We start from the raw sequence: 6152 nt of genomic DNA, 5'->3' as shown, positions 1-6152 counted from the left end.
ACCCTTAATTGAAGGTGTGACAGACTGATGGCGAGCTGAAACCAGTGGCATTAAGAATGTATTTTGAGGGAACTAAACTCTTTGGTATAGACTTTGAACAGAAGTTACATTGAATCTCCAAGAAATGTGCAGTCCTGTTGATAGAGTGGTGTTCTTTGGAGTCAGGATCACACTCCTCTTTTTTTCAAATCTTCCTTTCACCAACCTTCAAGAGGGTCTGGTCAGCAACAGCACTATTCTTTTTACAAAAGACAGAAAGGCAAAGGAATCAAGGAGATCGAAATAGAAAAGTTGGCTCATCAGCCAGAGACCAGTTCTCCTGACAATGCCAGGAATATGCCTTGCAGATTGACTGCCATCTTATGAAGCTAGCGACCTGCTTACTTCCAAAATCAGTATAAAGGTAGCCAGAGATGTGAACTTAAACCCTCCTTTCCAGAAGAGCTCGGTTTTGTCACCCAAAGACATTATACCCAATTCACAACTTATACAGTCATGTTGGAGAGGGTTCTCCTGGGCGCTCTCAAAAGAACTCTGGGGCTCATGAGATGCTAACATCAAACTTTCTAACATGGAATGTGGCAGGAATTAGAGATGAAATAGAGGATGGTGACTGGGGGATGTACATAGATAAATTTAGTATATGCTCCAGGAAACTTGGGCTACATCAAATATTTATAGACAGGGTTTTTGCTCCTTCTGCAAGGCAGCAAGGCAGTCCGCTGCTGTAGGGCTCATCATTTGGATAAAAATTTCAGAGGTGGGGAAAGTCAAAGACGTGAATGTTGAGTCGCCTGACATACTGCCCTTGTCTATTCAGGCAAAGCAAGGCTTACCGCTACTTTATGTGAATGTGTACAACAGGCCAGACCAGCCAAACAAAATGTCTTGAACCATTCAAATCTTGAATGCCCTCGTGATGGACCATAGTTTGACTCATTATATCATAATTGCAGGCGATTTTCATGTGTCCTTGGAACCGAATTCTGCACTAGCAGAAATCACACAGGTAGAGGATGTGATATGGAATATTCCTCCGTATACATCTCAGCAAAAGCAGATAAAATCCAATGTTAGTTCCCTGCAGGTTATAGATCTTATATTAACCTGTGGTCTTCGTCCAGGGAATGGTCGATTTCCATCTGATCTCCCTGCCAAACCCACGTATTTTAGAGGGTCTTGTAGCAGCACTCTTGATCTAGTACTCATTGATGTAAGATTGTGGCACTTTAATAAAGATCTCAAGGTGGGGGACCAATATAATAGTGATCATGCCTCCCCCTTTGGGTAATATACAATAGGCAGCTCCTCAAAAAAAAATGTGCACAATTCATCATGAGGTTCCTCTTTCCTTGGAGGTATCTTCTAATAAGCGCACTTTGAAATGGATTTCATTTAGGAACTCAAATAAACTATGGGAAAAGTTCTGTAATTTAGTTTCTTCTCATCAACTATCCGCTAGTTTCTCCCCATGCTCCCCGAATGAGATAATTAATTAACATGAGGGTCTTTTTCTTGTTATGAGAGAGCTATTTATTAGATCCTGTGGTGCGAACAAACGTGTGGGAACAAATCCACACCACAGGTGGTTCAGTAAGCTGTGCAAAGATGCTAAGAGCAATTTTTTAAGAGAAATTAAATAAAAAAATTGAAATGAGATATTCCAAGCTAGGGGTGTATATGCATCAGCAATCAAGATTAGTAAACAACAATGGGAAGAAACAACTTGGCAGGCGTTATAGCTGGCGGCCAGGGACAAGCATTCTCACGTTTTTGGAGCCTCGTTGCCAGAAAGGGACGTAGCAGAAACTCTAGACCTGACTGACATATTTTCCCTGAACAATGGATAATCCATTTCTCTGAGTTGTATAGCTGTAAGCCGCCTTCCTATATTGTCCTCGATAATGAACCCACTAAAGACCTGCCACCTATATCTAGTCCTATTCAGTTTTCTTTGACGTAAACTATGAATGCTGTTAAGGCCCAAAAATCTGGCAAAGCCCCTGGGTTGGATGGTATACCAGCAGACATGTAAAATTCTGATCTTGCCTACTGGGGTCCCTCTATTAATAAGGTGTCTAACGCCGTTTTGGCAAGCAGCATCCATCCCAAAACCTGGAAGGGAGCAATTATTGTATAAAAAGGGTGGGAGAGGCATACCAGGAAATTATAGACCAATTAGCCTCCTTGATAATTTAAAAAAAATATTTTGCTATCAGGTATTGAGTAGGCTCAAGGAATGGATGGAAAATAATCAAGCACTGAGATATCTACAGGCAGGCTTTAGGCAGAAGATTAGTACGGTTGACCAAGCCTTTTGTTTCCTCACGATTAAATGGAAATTGGTGGATTTGGAGGCTAGGAACCATGTTGCATTTGTTGACCTTAGGTCTGCCTTTGACCTTGTCCCATGTGGAAAACTCTGGGAAGTAATAAATAAAGTTGGGGTACCAGGCCCACTGCTAAATCTCATTAAAGAGTTGTATTCTGGGAGTTATGCCAGAATTAGATGGGGGACAAAAGGGGAATTGACAGACGAGACTGCAATATGTAGAGGACTGAGGCAGGGTTGTGTGTAGGCCTCTACCCTCTTTTTTTTTAATGATTTATGAACACCTGTATCCCCCCCACGTAATGGATTGTGCAAGTGATGCACCCAAAATAGAGGGGGCGACAGTTCCTTTCCTGTTGTTTGCAGGTGATACTCTGCTATTATCTCAAACTGCCTTAGGCCTTACTAATCTGCTCGAGAAGTGTACAGGTTTTTTCAAAAATCACGGCCTGGAAATTAATACTTTCACAACCAAATTTATGGTGTTTGGCGACCCTAGACAAAAAACAAGGAGGAAGATATGTCTGGAAGGAGAGGTCCTGGAGAGAGTAACTGACTTTGACTATCTGGGACTAAGATTGGAGGACTCCCATAAATGGCAGGCACATTTTTTGAGGTATCTTATGAGTTTAAAACAAAAATCTGGGTGTATCTTAAGATATGCTGCTAAATCTCCCAGTTTCGCCTCGCAAGCCTGTGGGAAGAAGGATAAACATTTTCCTTGTGGATTGGGAGAAATCTGCTTCTGTAACGTGGGTTAGTCAGGATGAAGAAAGGTTACCTGATAAAGGTTCTAGAGACAACACTGGACTCTGGGGTAACTCCTATACCACTATCTCGGAATGCAACAAGGGTGTTAGTCTGGAAGCAGGGCTTTTTAGTTTAGTCTGCTGAAGGAGATAGTGGTTCCAGTTCTGGGAGCAGAGAGGGGTGTGAGTGTGTATTTAAGGATCATCTAGTCCCCAAACTCTCAGATCAGTTCAGACTGATAATAAACCTAAGAGGGGTAAAGAGATGAATAAGGATTGCATTCAAGATGGAGACAGTTCAAAGGATCAATCCTTTAATCCCAAAGAAAACCTTTATGATCACTATGGATCAAACCAGTGTCTATTTCCACATTCCCACAGTGGGATCTGATCAGAAATACTTCAAATTTGATTGCTCTAAAAGACACTATCAGTTCCAGGTATCGCCGTTTGGCATCAAGTCTGCACCAAGGGTGTTTACAAAAATGATGGCATCCTTGGTCTCTCTTCTCTATCTTTATGGGTGGAGTTTTTTTTCCATATATTGACGACTGGATTCTCCATGGCCCTACAAGAGAGAATGTATTAGAAGATTGGGACGTGGTGAAGGATGGTCTTCGACAACATGGTATCTTCATACATTTGGAGAAATGCAAGCTGGATCCCTCACAGGAAAGGACTTTCTTTGGAGTCTATTTCAGGACAGATTTAGGAATGTTTTTTTCTGCCAGAGGAGAGAGCAGTGAGGCGGAGAAAAACTTTCACATCTCTATTATTCTGGTCAGAAGCAACAGCAAGATGGTTGCTGATTTCAGGAAGGACAGTCTAAACCAGTATGTGATGATCAGAACATTAAATACAACAGCAGTGTCATATGTAAACAGACAGGGGGAATAAAGTCTGCCTCCCTCAGTTGGTGCATGGGTAGAGAAACATAATCTTCCCTCAAGCCAACTCACATCTGGCAAGAAAACAATACAGTAGCAGACAGGCAAAGCAGGCACTTTGTCTCCTCTGAAACCCAGTCTCTCTTCCATCATGTTCACCCAAATATGTCAAGAGGTTTGGGGCACTGCTTTTAGACCCGCTTGCATCCAGAGAAGACACTCTGCTTCCCAGATTCATCTCCAGGTATGGGGACCCAGAACCATGGGGGTAGGTGCACTAACGTGACCTTGGCCTCCTCTGCTGCTATGTGCATTCGCACCCAATCCTCATCTGCCCTCGAGAGTTCAGAAGGAAACAACAGATTGTGGTGGTAGTTCCATCACTCTTGGCACCTCTCCTAAAGAGTATGGCTGTTCCTCCTCCTTGGAAAGTCCCATCATTTCCCTTTCCACTGAAATCAGTGGGGTGCCTACCTCTTCAGCGAGTGGCTCTGTTGGTCTGGGTATGGAGAGTATTGGATTTTAGAGAAGAAGGGTGCATTAGGGCGTAGCTGAGATTATTCAGGGGCCCAGACACCCTTCCACACTAAAGCCTACTCCAAACATTGGAGGAATTTTGAATTATGATGTGCTTCTAAATCCCTGTCAGCTGTTAAATGTAAAAAGTCCTCAGCTTTGCAATTCTTGGTCGATGGATTTCAGAAGCAACTGACTGGAACTGCTCTAACAGCCCAGTGGGCTCAATAGGGACCTTTAGAAACTCAGGTCCATCCAATTCCAGCAGTGACTCTGATTTGAGGGTCAGATTCATAAATGGTTTTTCTTTTATTTTTAGACCTTCGTCTAGCCTAGACCCTCAGTGCCTCCTTGGGATTTGCCTTTAATCCTGAAAGCAGTGCACGGCATGCCATTTGAACCACTAATTTTTGTCAATTTAAAATAGTTGTCTTTCCTAGTGGCTATTACCTCTGCTCTGAGGATTGGGGCATGGAAGCATTGTTATGAAGACCTGCATTATTTTTAAATAAAGATTCTGGAAGATGAAGTCTTTTTAAAGCACAATCTGGCTTTCCTTCTCAAGGTAGCATTTAAGATGCACAAGGAACAAGTATTGTTTCCTGTGTTATTTCATTCTCTGTCATCCAAGGAGGAGGAGGAACTTTTTCATTTATTGGATATTAAGAGAGCAACTGAAATGTAACTCCGAAGGTTTCTTTGTAACTTTTGGCAGTGTCAATCAAGGGCACAAAGCTTGAATGTTACTTTAAGTAGATAGATTAGATCTATTATTGTTTTGACATACACTTTGTCTAATCTTGCTCTAACCGAGAAGATACAAGGTAGATCCACTAGTGAGGTGGCAGCCTTTTGGGATGAGGTACAAGGAGTTCCCCTGTCAGAGATCAGTACAGTGCCTACCTAAGCCTCAGCTCAAGCCTTTGTGAAATACTGAGACAGTTAAGGACAGCAAGTAATTTGGGGAAAATGTGTAGAATGCAGTACTTTCTACATAATTTTAATTATTTTGTTCTTACACTGATTACAATTTAGTGAGCAGCATTGGAGTAATCTGTTTTCAGTTTTCTATTGAGATTCCAGTTTGTCGTGATGGCAAGCTTTTGTTTGGGTAAGCCTAAAAAAATAACGACTGCAACGAGGACATGGGGCATAGGGATAATGCTGGGTGATTTACCTGTAAATAGCATTTACCCTTGCCACTATTATTACAACTCATCCTGAAAGCTGACCTTCATGTGACTTAGTATGGTCAGGACCTGATGTGGATTGACGCGTTTTTATCATACTCTAGGATGGGTGGGGTTAACCCACCACTTCCTGTTTTCTCTCCTAGTTGAGGTGAAATTCACCTGAAAAGTAATTACTGTGACAAGGACAAAAAGGGACTAAGGATAATTATATTTATTGGTAAGTAACTGGACATTACTCTTAGTCCTACTCGTCCTAGTCATTACTTTACGAGGTAGATCCCACCTCAAACTTTAGGAAATCCTGCCAAAGATAAGCCCTGCCCATCCTTACCGGGGCCCATAAGAGGGCGGGCATTCCCAGCATTCACCAGCACTTCTAGATCCAACTAGTCGATAGCAGAATTAGGTACATTATGCAAGTCTAGAAGAGATTTCCCCATGCAAAACATCTTCAAGAGCTTAATTTTTCTTTACA

This window comes from Pleurodeles waltl, chromosome 4_2 (assembly GCF_031143425.1).
Source record: "Pleurodeles waltl isolate 20211129_DDA chromosome 4_2, aPleWal1.hap1.20221129, whole genome shotgun sequence".
Lineage (NCBI taxonomy): Eukaryota > Metazoa > Chordata > Amphibia > Caudata > Salamandridae > Pleurodeles > Pleurodeles waltl.
Note: the sequence above shows the minus strand (reverse complement) of the source record.